Raw genomic sequence first — 16,729 nt, forward strand, 5'->3', positions numbered from 1 at the left:
CTTGTGCTACTGGTAGGGATGATTTTTACCCCTAATCATTTTTGTTGCCCTTTTCCAGGGGTAGGCAACTATGGCACACGTGCCGAAGGCGGCACGCGAGCTGATTTTCAGTGGCACTCTCAGTACCTGGGTCCTGGCCACTGGTCTGGGGGGGCTCTGCATTTTAATGTAATTTTAAATGAAGCTTCTTAAACATTTTAAAAACCTTATTTACTTTACATACAACATGGTTAGTTATATATTATAGACTTATAGAAAGAGATCTTCTAAACATGTTAAAATGTATTTGTGGCACATGAAACCTTAAATTAGAGTGAATAAATGAAGACTCGGCACACCACTTCTGAAAGGTTGCCGACCCCTGCCTTTTCTGAAACTTTTCCAATTCCAATATATCTTTTTTGAGATGGGGCAACCACATCTGCATGCAGTATTCAAGATGTGGGCGTACCATGGGTTTATATAGAGGCAAGATATTCTCTTTTAATTTCTATCCCTTTCTTAATGATTCCCAACATTGTTAGCTTTTCTGACTGCCGCTGCATATTGAGTGGATGTTTTCAGAGAACTATCCATGATGACTCCATGATCTCTTTCTTGAGTGGAAACAACTAATTTAGACACCAAAATTGGGGGGAGGGATAGCTCAGGCCAAGGTTTGAGCCTTGGCCTGCTAAATCAAGGGTTGTGAGTTCAATCCTTGAGGGGGCCATTTAGGGATCTGGGGCAAAAATCTGTCTGGGGATTAGTCCTGCTTTGAGCAGGGGGTTGGATTAGATGAACTCCTGAGGTCCCTTCCAAACCTGATATTCTATGATATGTATAGTTGGGATTATGTTTTCCAATGTGCATTACTTTGCATTTATCAACACTGAATTTCATCTGCCATTGTGTTGCCCAGTCACCCAGTTTTGAGAGATCCTTTTGTAGCTCTTTGCAGTCTGCTTGGGACTTAACTACCTTGAGTAGTTTTGTATCATCTGCAAATTTTGCCACCTCACTGTTTCCAGATCATTTATGAGTACAGACTGGTACCAGTACAGACCCCTGGGGGACACCACTATTTATCTCTCTCCATTCTAAAAACTGACCATTTATTCTTACTTTTTGATTTCTATCTTTTATCCAGGTACTGATCCATGTGAAGACCTTCCCTCTTATCCCATGACAGCTTGCTTTGCTTAAGAGCCTTTGGTGAGGGAACTTGTCAAAGGCTGTATCCACTGGATCCCCCTTCTCCACATGCTTGTTGACCCTCTCAAAGAATTCTAGTATATTGGTGAGGCATGATTTCCCTTTACAAAAAACATGTTGACTCTTCCCCAACAAATTATGTTCCTCTATATGTCTAACAATTCTGTTCTTTCAGCCAGTTTGCCTGGTACTGAATTCAGGCTTACTGGCCTATAACTGCTGGGATCACCTCTTGAGGCCTTTTTAAAAATTGGCATCATGTTAGCTATCCTCCAGTTATTTGGTACAGAAACTGATTCAAATGAGTCAAACTGGTAGAAAGGCTGATTTTAAATGACAGGTTACATACCACAGTTAGTAGTAGCTAGGGCATCCAACTGGGAGGTGGGAGACCCAGGGTCCAATCTCCCTACTCCAATGACTATTTAATTTTTTACCAAAGTTGAATAGCTTCACCAGGAGAGAGTGAGAGAGACCCACATCAGAATATCCATTCTCCAAGAGGCATAGGAGAGCCCTGTTAAAATCCTCTCTCTCCCTCAGGCAGAGATCTGGAACCCAGGTCTCCCATATCCTGGATGAGTGCTCTAACCACTGGCCTAAATGTTTATAAGATGTGCCCTGCATAGAAGAATGGTGGGTGAATTTCTATCTTCCCCTGGTTCAGGGATTGCATTAACGCTTAGGTGGGAGATGATGTCCAGATGCCTAGAGTGAGGCAGCAGTGCTGCATGTGCCCAGAGACAGAAACTGATGCTCTTAGAGAACGTGTATCCTGAAAATTTAGCTTAGGCACCTACAGGATTAGGCAGTACCCAAGCAGGAGTTTTGTGGATCATAGTGGAGCCTAAACCAGGGTTTGAGAGCCTAAATACCCATGTGGATCTGGGCCTTAATCTATGTCTCTCAATTTTCCAATCTGTAAAACACGTGTAATAATACCTATTGCCTCTCACAGAGGTATTGTAAAGCATCATTAAGTGGTCTGATGCTCAACTGAGCTAAGCATTCAGCACAGCTGAGGAGAATGGGGCTGACTCTAGCAGCTGCTCTGGGTTACATCAGTTGCAGCATTCCTGCAGGGACAGCTGTGCCAGCTGAGAACCAGGAGAAGTAGCATACGTTCTGTGTGACCCCCTCCTGCCTTCTGAAGCCCTGATCCTGATGTGCCCCAAATGTGGAGGGCTATGGAGCTGGCCATTGCAGCTGTGTGCTATCCACGGATTCCCCTTTGTTGGGGAGCTGCAGCTACCCTTTTAGGGCAGCTTTGCTTTGAAAGCAGAACAAAGTAGCCAGGGCTGGGACTGAGAGCAGGTTTTATAAACTGTTTTTAGATTTGCCTTTTAAAAATAAAACCTCCTTAAAAAATAAAGTCCCAGAAGAGAAAAGTTAATTCCATGACATTCAATCCATATTATAATTTATGGTTGTTAATACAAATACTTCATATAGTGCTATAAATTACAAAGCCCTTTACAAACATAGAGAAAGATACTTTTCCTTTCCTCTAGAACTTACAATCTATTAGACTGATCATGCAAACACCTCCCTTTAGGTGTATCCCAATTAGTAATAGGTACTATGCCCAGTAGGAAGTGTTTGCAAGATCAAGGCTTAAGATAGCTAGATAAGACTCTCAACACAAAATGAGAGCAGACTAATGGGGAATAAAGACAGGAATATAGACATCTAAGATACTATATTTTCACAGACATTCAACTACCACAGTCATATGTTCTGAAGTCACAGTCTCAGTAGTTATTAGTTGCACCACTATAGTTCCTATCATATGTTCCAAATCCATGGGATTTATAGCTGCTCTTTGTTTCCTGTAAATGGCATTCATCTGGCAGGTTGCTGTGTTCCCACCATCCATTCCCTAACCTGTCATTTTTTAGAGCAAAGCCTTTTGTTTTACTCACAGGAAAATAATCTGCAAATCTCAGCAACTGAACTGGCTGATGGACTGCCTATCCATGTGAGCAGGAATACAGACCAGTATCAATCACAGCTGTGCCAATGAGAAGAGAAGGAAGCAGGTAGGTTTTTGCTTTATTTATTTATTTAATTGAAGATTCATCTTATTCTTTGTGCTTCAGTAGTCAAGATCAAAGCATACTCATCTCTATTTATCTCAGTAGTCCCTTTATGCCATGCTTTTGATAACATTTCCTGCCAAATTTCAAAGTCCAAGCACTGAACTACAAGAGATCCTTTAGCAAAGTTTGAGTCCTGAAGTTTTTGTGTCCACGCTCTGTGGGCTCTCTCTGTTTACAGGTCTTCTATTTGGATCGCTATCTGACTCTAAAAGGAGCAATACTTCTGATCCTTTGCCATGAGTATTTTCTAAGGTCCAGATTTGCTTGCTTTGTGGCCCTTATATACACACACAGTCAGCATACGTGGGCCACAAGAAAGCCTCTAAATGGGGCCAGAGACTCTAGTGGAGCCTTAATATTAGCTTGTGTAATTTGTCTGATTCTACCATTGGGGCAGTCAGGAGATCTGGAGTTATGCTGCTTTCTTTCTTGGTGATCTCACCAGAAGCCCTATTCAGTCCTGTTTCTGCAATTTTGGCTCCTATTCCTTGGAGTGCACACACTCTATTAGTTTTATGTAAATTTCCCACAAGCAATTTTAATCTACCTACCTGGTTCCACTGTCATTTTGCCTCTGAGACAGTCCAGTAATTACAGCCATGGGAATAACTAAAATAAGAAATGATTAGGCTAAGTCCACCTAGGGCCAGTGGCCCACCTGGTCTAATATCCTGCCTCCAAAAGTGTCCAGTAGAGCCCTATGCAGGACCTGCTGCCTTAATAGCGGGAGTGGGATTTTAAAAAGTCCCACACAGGCTCTACTGGGCAGCACCAACCAGCTGTTTCAGAGGATGGTATAAGAAACTTTGCAGTAGGCAATTATGAAATAAGCTATCCACAGGGAAACTTTTGTCTTAACCTGTGTAAGTTATAGGTTGGCTTATGCCTGAAGCATGAGGGTGAAAGTATTTGTATTGCTTGGCCCAGTGGGAAAAGTATTTCCAAGCACCTGTACAAATTCCTTTATTATCTTGGCGCCAAATCCTAAGAGATGCAGTTATTTATACAGTGCTGTAAGTACATATGGTTTGGAAGGTTAGGTATCAAGTTCCTGCCTTACAGAGTTTAAAATCTAAAAAAATAAAGGCACAAATGGGTTCAATTCACTATAGAACAAAAACGCTATACTAGAGAGGCTTACAGTTACTAGAGGGCAAACCCTAGCTCTGTTCTCCGTAGGCGGAAAGTCCTGGCTGCCCTGCAACCAATACAAATCCCCTATGCAGAGGATGTGCAGGATGTAGGGATTCATGCTGGAAGTCTGCAACTCCTGTTTGTGATGGCACCCATCCTCCTGGAAGCTCCCTGAATGCCCGTTAAGAGGCACTGAGGACTGGGTTGGTGGATCCAGGCATACATGGAGTTCCTGGTCAAACCCTTGCTGCAGCGGCTGCAGGTGAAGTGGATGCTAGTATAGCTATAACACTGGCAGTGCTATTGATTTGGGGGCGGGTGGGAAGGGAAAGACTAGGTCCTTTCTTTCCCCAGGGAATCTCCCTGTGCCAGCCAGGTATACTTGGACTGAAGATTTGGTTCTAAGATCTGTACTTAGATAATGATGGGGTGTTACTTTAGCTCTAGTGTAGAAGTTGTTTAGAAAATAATCAGTAAATATGAAATGTTTTTTAAATGGCTGTAGTACAAGAGCTCAGACATCTATACTATTAATTACTTGCTCTCACAATGTTCTGGTAACATTTACCTGAACTTCCCCCTACTCTAGTTTTTTGGATAGTGCTTCATATTTTAAATTTTGTGGTGTGCATGTGCAGTCAGACTTCACTTTCCCCTCATGAGAGATTCTGTATTTCTTCCTGATCAGTGAACAGTTCACAAGTATTAATTTGTTGGACTTCCCAGCCACCCACAATTAGCAGCAATTTCATTTTCTGCCAGTTGCTTTCTTTGTCACATCCAATCACTATGAAAAATACAGAAGCATAGTTTGAAAAATCTTCCAGTTTTCATAAATGCATCTTGACAATTTTAGTTGGGTTTCTAATTTGTGTCCATTTTCTCCACCTACTGGCAATGAATACTAACTCCTCTTACCGTATACACCCCTGGTGTGTCTAATTTAACTTTATTCACAGACATAATCAACCATTTACTTGCTCTCTGACACTACTACTAGAAGTTAAGGTGGGATTTTCAAAGGCTCTCAGCACTGATCTACTGCTACAATGGTTGCAGAGTTAGGCCAAAGCCCAGGGCTTTTGAAAATCCCACCCTAAGTAGTTAAGTGTTCAGAAGACAAATGGATTCACTTACAAAGAAGTTTTTGTCTGAAAAGAAATGCAGCGTGGATTTTCTAGGAATCAGGAGGACCAGGAAAAGTTTTATGAGTCTAACCACAGGACTCAAAATAGCCAGCTTAGGGGGTTTTTTGTTTTGTTTTTTATTGGTTGGTTTTTATTATATCTGACATGTGTGAGAGAAAATAAAAGACTTGACAAGCCTAAATGTGAGTAATTCAATGAGAGTTACAGAACCTTGTAACCTTACTCTAAACTCAAGATAATAGATTTTTGGTTTGTTCAGAATGGCTGGAAAGCTGGGTACATAAAGCAGACTTAATGATGACCGATTTTCTGATGGACACTTCTATATTATGTATGGTAGGAAGAGCTTGTTGTTATGGTGTATAATCTAGGAACGTCATGGCAAACTGACAACTGACCAGGGAAACTGGAAAAGCTACATGGTGAGCTGAGAGCAGAGTATAACAGGGAAGCTGGAGAGATGCCAGAGTAGCTGCCTGGCAAGTTGGGAACAGCACAGTCTTGGCTGTATGACATGTTGGGAGCAAAGCATGGAAACAGATTGCAGAGAAGAGTTGCATGCACAGCAGGAGGCTGAGTAAGGGAGTGGAAACAGAAGAATGTCATGAGTTGGCTGGCTCTAATGTTGGCCCTTATTGGCTCTCAGTAAGCCCTTTTCTAATTGGCTGCTGGCCTGCACAGCTGCTCTGGCCTACTCTAGCCCCCTCTCACATGGGGGTGGGGCAGCCGGCCCATCACACAGTTACTAAGCTTTTGGGGTCGTTCTTGCACAGACTCAAAATTATCCCTAAGTTCAACAAATGTACAGGCACAGTGATAACCTTCCTGAGGCTTACATGATTTTAATCTCGGGTGTGTGGTTACAGTGTATATTTCCTCTTGAGAAACTTAAGTGAGTAAAAGGGCAGGAGTAGAGAGACAACTTTGTTATAGAGATCAGCTTAAATCAGGAAGTTGTGATCCAAATTTGGATCTGGATTCCAATGTCTTTAAAATGCAGTGGGGTTGGGACCCAGTGTTCCAGTTCTGGCCCATATATACAGCTTAAATTTTTCTATTACGGAAATATCAACAATGGGGTGTGATTTTTTTTTAGTAGTATATTCAAAAGAGTTGAAAGGAGAAGTCACAGGACTAGAATGTCTCTGATACAGAAATACATGAGATCCAGTTAGACATGAATTCAAATCATCAGGGGAAAGATTGCATTTTCCCATGAAGAAATCAAGAATGAGGTGAAATAATCCAAAAGGATGGGTAATGAAATGATATAAACAACTGACAATAATTTAGAGGGCTCAGGTGGTTTTTATATTGAACTTGATGTTCTTAATACAGCAAATATGAACACATTTATAAATAGTTTCAAAGCTTCACCAGCACCAGACAGATAAACAAATAAAAATAGCACAGTCACTTATGCTTATGTCACGTTTTTTAAAATGCAGAACTTGAGTAGTAGGACACCAGAACTATCCCTGCTGTCTGTACCACATTAACCATCTTTTCCGTACTTTTTGTTATCTTGTTAAAGGAGCCCTCCCAGTCTCACCTCTGCATGTCCCCCTATGCTGGCTGTTGCTCCAGCACTCGGGCTTGTTGCATCACCAGTACTGCCCTATACTCCGCTACAGCAGTGCATAGGGGATGTGGTGGGAGTGAGAGCCTGCCCTAGGGATCCACCATGAAAAACTGACTATTTCCAATCATGTCTACTTTATTCTCCAGGTGCAGGTTATTTTAATTATATTTTGGGTAAATTCTGTATATTTTTGTACCTGGAAGATGTGCCTAATATACAGTAGTAGTCATTAGGAAGACAGCTATTACAACTGGTACCACGTGTATCTCCTAAGTATAAGGAGAAATGATGGTATTTGGAGCAACCTTTTGTACTTCTGTAAATGCTGACTTTTTTTGTTTGTTTTACTGATGACCACTGTAACCTAAAGAGTGGTGTGTATCTGGGAGTGTATTCTTATGTTTCTCTGGCTGAGTCTTGGGGGACAGGAATATCTCTGGAACAGAGAAGGGTGAATAACTCATTTTTCAGTTCTCTGGCAGTGTCAGGAAAAAAAAAATTCGGTCAACCTGAAACAAAAGGTTTTCAAAAACATTTTGGCAAACTAACAAGTTGGAGGGGTGGGAGGGAATTGTTTTGGGTTGGATGAAATGGTTTGTTTTGATTTTGGGGCTTTTTAAGCAAAGTCATTTTGAATAAAAAAATTGAAACATTTTGTTTTAAAAATGTTGAGATGAAATACTTTTTCTTAATATTTCTTTTCAAACTAAACATTCAGTTTGTGTGAGACAAATTCACAAAATGTTCATCAACCTGAGCCAGCATTTTGTTGTTGTTGAAATAAAGTTTCAGTCAAAAAGCTACAGCACTCTACTCCGGAATATCAGGTCTACGTGATTTCCATGGGTCAAGAGGAAAACAGCTTACAGTTGGGTAGGAAGTGGATATATTCCTCCCACAGCCACACTTCCACACATGCTAATACCTAGAGCAGTGTACTTTCCATGCCAACAACCTGCAGGTTTTATTCAGCTCAGGAACCTGTTGGTCATTACTTTAATTAAGCCAGAGACAAAAAGGCAGCATGAGCTGCGATAGTTGGGATGTTCATGCTGTGATGGAAACCTCCTATTTCAGAGGTCCCTTCTGCTCTCAGCAGCATAGAGATGGGCAAAATGGGCATATTCCTGTCCTGCCCTCAGCACAATCACCACATGCTGGGAATCTGCCATACAGCAGCCAGAATGAACTGTTCACATTGTGTTCTGCCAGGTATCTGACTGACCTGTCCATTGGTATGTATCAACAGAGCCTTAACTTTCTGTAGATACAGCAAAGAATCCTGTGGCACCTTATAGACTAACAGACGTTTTGCAGCATGAGCTTTCACACCTCAACTGCTAGAATAGGGCCTCATCCTCCTGATGCAAGTTGTCATAAACAGTTAGTTTTTTTTTTTCTTCTGTTTTTTTTTTTCTCTCTTCTCTCTTGGAGAGTAAGAGAGTCTTAGACATCTTATCTCCCAGGTTTGCAATAAATTCTTCTATTTTTCTCAGTGAAGTATAGCAAGGAACTAGTATTATATTACTACTTTTTATTTTATTATTTGCAAATTCTGTTTTTTATAGAGAATTTCTTTAATTCTGTATTATATTTTTTACTGAGAGAAAGAAAGGGGGATTTCTCTCCAGAGATTGATAAGTTTAGACCCTGTGTATTGTTCCATCTTAGTATTACAAGATCTAACTAGATTTAAGTTTTAGAAGATCCATGCAGGGTCCCATCTTGTGAACCCAACAGCTCCAAGTAACGGTAGATCAAATCAGGAGGGATGAGGCCCTGTTCTAGCAGTTGGTGTGAAAACCAAGGGAGGAGAAACTGGGACAGACTGTTATCTCTAGCTTGCTTCCTGCTTGCTTATATATACCTGCCCCTGGAAATTTCCACTACTTGCATCCGAAGAAGTGGGTATTCACCCACGAAAGCTCATGCTGCAAAACGTCTGTTAGTCTATAAGGTGCCACAGGATTCTTTGCTGCTTTTACAGAACCAGACTAACACGGCTACCCCTCTGATACTTTCTGTAGATAGAGGCCCTGTCCATCTGGGACATTAGTCTCAATATCTTGATATTTCTAGTCAATCATCATTACAGTAAAAACATAATTCTACCTCTGCTTAGTCAGGATCCTCTGATACTGACTAATCCATATTTGACTAATATCTTATGTCTGACATGAGACCGGGAAAGTAAAATAAACTACAGCTCTTTTTTAGTAGCTTGTACAAAAGCCATCCCTCCCCCAGTTACAGATTTGCATTAGCACTGTGTATTGGGTCCCTTGCAATGCACACAGAAATACTCCTACATACCAAAGAAACTTGGCAGTAAGATGATCCTAGTCAGTGGGCAAGATCCTCAGCTGGTGTGAATCAACATCGGTCTATTGAATTAAATGAAGATTGGCTCATTTACATCAATTGAAGATCTGACTCAGTATGTTTAGCAATTGCCAGAAACATTAGCAGGCAAATAACATTGAAGCTATGTATTTTTGTTTTAGAAATATAATGACTCTCTTGGAAGCTGTGGTAATTTGATTAATTTTGATTAGAACAGCACATTTGTTGGTTGTTTTGCTGAAGTGTGTGTGTGTGTGTATATATATATCTCTATATCTATATCTATCTCGGGGTGAATGTAATATAAAAGACTTACCGGTACGGGGGCCTGGCTCCAGGGCCTTGGATGGAAGGGGTTGGGTTGGGGGTCAGCCTCTCCCAACCAGCCATTTCACACTGCCTGGTCCATGCTGCCTGGGGCTCAGGCGGTGATTTAAAGGGCCAGGGTCTCTGGTCGCTGCTGTGGTAGCGGCAGCCAGGAGCCCCGGGCCTTTTTAAATCACTAGGCTCCAGGGCAGCTGCCCCTTTTGCCCCCGCGTCAGTGGCCCCCCCTGGGGGGGGAGGCAAAAAAGGCAGTGACATTAAAGCGCTACCATGGCAACGCTTTAACATTGGCTGTGTATGAGCCAGTACTGGCGGCCACTTCTTACCAATATGCTGTACTGGCCCACTTTCACCTCTGGTGTGTGTATATGTATGTTTGTGTGTGTATATATAATATATATAATCCTTTGGCTGCCTGTTGCTTGTGACTTCACAGTCTTTCCCAAAGAATAGTTCACCTGAGCAGAGGTAAGCATAATTTTTTACCAAGAAAAGGAAGCAGCTTTTAAATACAATAAGCTCATATTGGAGGACATTAGCATTCCTTTACTATGAACACATATTTATTTATTTATTTAGAAGACTTGCAAAGCACAGAATTTTCCTTTGAAACGAAGATTAAATTGGAAAAAAAAAAACCACCATATTTGAAAGTTGAAATGGTTGCACCATAAAACCAATGAAGCAAACTTAACAATAAATAGCAAAGTTATAAAGTGAATGCAAGGTTAGGAATTTCTTTATGGCTGTTGCTAATCAACTGACTGGGGTTGTTTTATAAAGCTGCACTGCAGATCAAGCGAGTGAAATTCTGCACATATGCAAGAAGTAGAGCTTTGTACATAACAAAATATTACAAAAAGCCTGTCCTCCTAGGGTGAAATCTGGCCCTGTAGAGTCAATGGAAATTTTGCCACTGACTTCAGTCAGGCTAGGATTTCACCCCTAATAACTACCTCATCACTTTCCTAAAATAATTTTGTAAATATCACATCCTACATATTTTTCTCCAAAATAAATCAGTGTTGCCAAGGACGCGCTGTACTCTAATGCAGAAGAAAACAGCCAGTATTTGTGTTGTTTTGATGTCCATATGCAAATATCTACAAATATCATATGATTCAATTACGCATATTCAACAAGGGCACTAGTAATTGCTGGTTTCACTCTGCAGTATGAATTATATAAATGAGAAATTAGCAAGAAAAGCATAAAATCCAAGCTAAGCCAATTTACTCCAGCTGAGGATGTGGGCCAACGGGTATTTTGTTAGACACCTAAAGACAGTTGTCAGGTATTTAATATAGTAGAACTAGTACTAATTATGAAACAGGGAATTACCGATAAATCAGCTTAACTTCTGTACCCAGAAAGATAATGGAGCAAATAATTAATCAATCAATTCACAAACATCTAGAAGATAATAAGATGATCAGTAACAGTCAGCATGGATTTATCAAAAACAAATTGTGTCAAACCAACCTGATAGCTTTCTTTGACAGGGTAACAAGCCTTGCAGATGGGGGGGGGGGGAGGGAAGCAGTAGATGTGGTATATCTTGACTTTAGTAAAGCTTTTGATACTGTCTCACATAACCTCCTTATAAATAAACTAGGAAAATACAACCTGGATGGAGCTACTATAAGGTTGCAAGGCACTATACTATAAGGCAAATCCTTATAAGACCAGTAAGGTACTATAAGGCAAAACTGGTTGGAAAATCATTCCCAGACAGCAGTTATCAGTGGTTAACAGTCATGCTGGAAGGGCATAATGAGTGGGGTCCCATAGGGATAGGGTCTGGGTCCAGTTCTGTTCAATATCTTCATCAATGATTTAGATAATGGCATACAGAGTACACTTATAAAGTTTGTGGATGATACCAAGCTGGGAGGGATTGCAAGTGCTTTGGAGAATAGGATTAAAATTCAAATTTATCTGGACAAACTGGAGAAGTGCGCTGCAGTAAATAGGATGAAATTCAATAAGGACAAAGGCAAAGTACTCCACTTACAAAGGAACAATCAGTTGCACACATACAAAATGGGAAATGACTGCCTAGGAAGAAGTTCTGCGGAAAGGGATCTGGGGGTCATAGTGGATCACAAGCTAAATATGAGTTAACAGTGTAACGCTGTTGCGGAAAAAGCAAACATCCTTCTGGGATGTATTAGGAGTGTTTTAAGCAAGACACGAGTAGTAATTCTTCCACTGTACTCCACTCTGATTAAGCCTCAACTGGAGTATTGTGTCCAGTTCTGGGCGCCACATTTCAGGAAGGATGTGTACTGACTGGAGAGAGTCCAGAGAAGAACAACAAAAATGATTAAAGGTCTAGAAAACGTGACCTATGAGGGAAGATTGAAAAAATTGTGTTTGTTTAGTCTGGAAAAGAGAAGACTGAGGGGGGACATAACAGTTTTCAAGTATGTAAAATGTTGTTACAAGAAGGAGGAAGAAAAAAAAATTTCTTAACCTCTGAGGATAGGACAAGAAGCAATGGGCTTAAATTGCAGCAAGGGAGGTTTAGGTAGTACGTTAGGAAAAACTTCCTAACTGTCAGGATGGTTAAGCACTGGAATAAATTGCCCAGGGAGGTTGTGGAATCTCCATCATTGGAGATTTTTAAGAGCAGGTTAGACAAACACCTGTCAGGAATGGTCTAGGTAATTACTCCTGCCACAAATGCAGGGGACTGGACTAGATGAACTCTCGAGGTCCCTTTCAGGTCTATGATTATTACTGATTATTTGTAGTATGATAATTCTGACATGTAGGAAAGCATAGTCAGTGCCATCAAGAGTTGGCAATCTAAAGCCCCAATCCTGAAACACTTGATGTTTGTGGCCTGATCCAAAGCCCACTGAGAGACTCCCATTGACTTAACTGAGTATTGGATCAGACCCTTCTGTAACTTCATGCATGCAGCTAGTCTTATTGAGCTTATGACAATAAATAAAATTATACATTATGTGTGTGTGTGTGTATATAACAAATCCTCAAATAAATCATATGCTATAATCCAACTGTTGTCAAAGGTTCAGTGAAGATTAACTAAAGTCAAGGAAATACTTTTGTTTGTTTGTTTTTGAGGTGGGGAGCTATTATATCCATTATTTCCACAACACATCATCTTGATCCCTGGGTGACTGAGCCCTTACATTCAAATAGCATTTTGATTCATCTAATTGATGGCAACATGCTTCTTTCAAACAATAATACATCATAATTTGGCAGTGAAAAACATTTCCACTTCCTTCCCATAATCTTACAATAAACTCTGATTTTTAAGAATACTTTTAGTAGGGTGACAAGTGAACATTCTGATTTTAAATCATCATCTTTTCAATTGTGTTACAGCTACCTTGATTTTAATTTGAAGTAATAGAATGATCAGTTCATGGAGTAGTTATAAATCATCAAATGAAGTAAAATAAGGCTGCCCTCATCAAAGAATTCCTGTTTATCAATCATTTCTCAGAAATTGTGAGGAAGATTAGGCCCCAAGCCAACAAAGCACTTAAGCATATACTTAACTTTCATATGGTTTGGGCCCTGTTTTGAAGAAATGGAACTATTCGCATGTTTAAAGTGCTGTGCTGCATAGTGACTCCAGTATCTCAAACACTTATAATGCAAATATCACAGGTTCTTCATATTGTGTCAATATTTTCTGCTCTTTGAAGTAGGCAACTGTTAGCCAGTGTGGCCATCTGCTTGGAGTCCTCATGTCAGAACACAAGGTGGGATTCACAAGAGGAACTTCAGCACTGCAGCAGTCAGTGTTGCAATGCCTAACTTTTAGGTGCCCGCCACTTTTAGCGGAATTTGCAGCCCCGAGTTAGGTGCCCAGGCTCCCCATACAATGCATGGGGAGAATTATGCATCTAAGAAAGGGATTAAAAAAACCCTGATTCTCTAGGCTAGGCACTAGGGAATAAAGAGAAGAGAGATGTGGCCAAAGCCAAGAACCCTCTTCTGGAGTTCGTTTTCAAGAGAAGCAGAGGTCATGATGCAGATGATGTCTCCCCAGATCTTTAGCCCAGTGGTTAGGGCACTCCTCCAGCATGTAGGAGACCTGATTTCAAATCCCCCTCTGCCTGATGTGGGGTAGGGTCCTGAACTTGGGTCTCTCTCACAGCGTCCTGTTGGAGCTGTTCCACTGTGTATAAAAATAAATATTTATTAAGCCAGAAAGAGAGAATGAAAATAACTCTATTGCCCAGTGGCCAGGGCACCCGCCTGCGAGATGGAAGACACAGGTTCTGGTCTCCCTGCTCCAGTAAATATTTATTTATTTATTTATACACAGTGGAACAGTTCCAGCAGGAGAGTTTGAGAGAGACCCACCCCAGTGATTAGGGCACACTCCTGAGGGATGGGAAATCCAAACTCAAGTCATGAGGTGGAGGGGGGATTTGAACCTAGGTTTCCCCCATCATGGGTGAGTGTGTCAATCACTGGGTCTAAGGTGACAAGGAGGGAGGGTGGCATCACCACCTTCCCCTTTGTGAGTTTAAGTGTGTTCAGAGTCTGTCTCCCAGATTGAGCACTGAAGGGAAGAGTGGTGAGGAAACACCTAATTTGTGAATCCTACTGGGGCTTGGGCATGAGTTAAGCACCAAGATGCTGGGCAGTGTCAGGACTGAGGTAGCTATGCACAGCTGCACCTGTGGAAATGTAGATACCTTGTGGACTTTTATGCTCAAAACTTAGGTGCCTAGGGACTTTAAGTGCTTACAGGGTTAAACAACAGCTGGGGAGGTTCAGTTTGTGAAGATCAGTGGTGCCTGAAGTTGGACTTGGGCACATAAACCGCTCTTGTGAATCCCACTTACTGAAGCCAGCACAATGTGGGTCCTGGCTGTAGCATTGCTATCACTGAAGGCATTGAAAGCAAGATTAGATGGAACCAAGAGGTACTTTCTTACTATAACATCTGTGAGTTTAGGATTTTTCTTTTTTAAGATGCAGTATACAGCATGTGCCATATATGGTAAATATATTGTTCTCTAGCATGGGGTGTTCTGCTCAGAGAATGTGAAGCGTGAATAAAAGCAAAGTGGCTTTATAGGCCTTTTTGATAAATAGGGATTTATAAGGATTGTCATGGCTTGGCCCAAAAAATAGCTCAGTTAACTCATTTGAGTTGTCCTGTCAAAGATAGATCAGATGCATTAAATTATTACCTAAGTGATTCTAACTCTGTGCACAGGTATGACAGAAAATAGATATAAACACACTGACTCTCTAATTGACTGCCAGGCTTCAGAGATGCAGACAGATCAAAATAGATCTCTCAATCCTGAGTTATTAGTTCAAATATCCTAAATACAGATACACCTCTACCCCGATGTAACGCGACCCAATATAACATGAATTCGGATATAACGCGGTAAAGCAGCGCTCCGCGGGGGCGGGGCTGCACACTCCGGCGGATCAAAGCACGTTTGATATAATGCTGTTTCACCTATAACGCGGTAAGATTTTTTTGGCTCCTGAGGACAGCGTTATATCGGGGTAGAGGTGTATTAATAGAATTCTCTGATCTGATTATAGAAACACAACAGAAAGGTAGGTAACAAACATCCATGATCAAAGAATCAAGATAATATTCTTTTATAAAGAGCAAACTAATTTAGCTCTTCTTTTTTTCTTCCAAACTATCTTTTTGCTCCCACTTGTGTGTCTTTATAGCCCATTTTTAAGATCCCTAAATGCAATTTATCACTGTCCATATCCTATTTCAAAACATGTCACCCAGGATTAGGAATGGACAAACTCACTCATAATTTAAAATGAAGAAACCCAAACCTTAGCCCTTTTTAAATATATTTATTTAGGTCAATTTGAATAAGTTAGACCCATTCCAAAATCAATCAATCATGCAAACTCCGTATTAGGGTAGCAGGTCAATAGCACTGGTCAGAGTGTTTCTGTACTCAACAATGTCACTGAGTCTTTTAAAGCTGGCCCTTGTCAGTTTTTCTGTATCACCTAGGGAAATGGATGGAGCCTGGTTATGCAAAAAAGTCAAGCATGCTTTCAGTGCATCAGCTGATGGTCCACTAGATTTACATCCTATGCAGATAGACACTAAGAGCCAGATTTTCAAAGGTATTTAAGCACCTAATGATATAGGTAGCACCTAGTAGGATTCTCAAAGAGTTAGATGCCTAACCCGTTTAGGTGCTTTTGAAAATCTCACTAGGGCCCAGATCCTCAAATATAAATGTGTTACCATTTGTAGAGCTGAGAGAACCTTTGAACAATCACCTTCTGAAAGAAAAGAAAATTCACGAGATTCACTGGGTTTGTAAGTCTGAAAAGGCTTCACTTGCTGATCAAACGAAGTGGCATATTATTCTTAAGTATGTTGATGATGATGATTTTACATTTATATAGCACCTTTCATCCAGAAGCATCAAAAAGCACTTTACTAGTTGATTTATCTTCTATACGTAGGAATCAATTTATACCCCAATGAATTTTAATCACCATTAGGGTAAAACATGGTGACATTGCAACATTACATAAGGATTTGAGAGAGAAATTAGCATATTTCAATTATATTGAAAATTCCTATTCACCATCTGTGCTCTCATTCCTAGCTTCAACTTTGTACCACAGTCCACAGCTAATAGACTGACTTAAATTGACATTAAATAGCTTCCCTTTTCTCTCAGAAAACAGCCACCTATATTTTTGGTGACAAAGCCTGAAGACAAAGCATGTGACCCCAATGTTTCAGGCTCTTCATTGGCTCCTAAGTAAATATTTGGGAAAATGAAAAGTTTTAGTATTCAGTATTAAAGTGGACCTCAGGATTGGCCCAAGTTACCTGAAAGATGCTTCATCTTCATAATCACAATGTCAAGCTACATGCTGCTTGGACAGTGGAACCC

General features: G+C 40.7%; 1 protein-coding gene across 1 annotated transcript in view; it reads left to right on the plus strand.

The window, feature by feature from the left end:
• Positions 1-2,994: 2,994 nt before the first annotated feature.
• Positions 2,995-16,729, plus strand: part of KCNIP4 (potassium voltage-gated channel interacting protein 4) — an 819,764-nt gene continuing 806,029 nt past the window's right edge. Inside the window, exon 1 of the mRNA XM_039540958.1 lies at positions 2,995-3,233. The gene's annotated coding sequence lies outside the window, so the exon portion shown is untranslated. The remainder of the gene's footprint in view (positions 3,234-16,729) is intronic.

This window comes from Mauremys reevesii, linkage group 5 (assembly GCF_016161935.1).
Source record: "Mauremys reevesii isolate NIE-2019 linkage group 5, ASM1616193v1, whole genome shotgun sequence".
NCBI classification, from domain to species: Eukaryota; Metazoa; Chordata; order Testudines; family Geoemydidae; genus Mauremys; species Mauremys reevesii.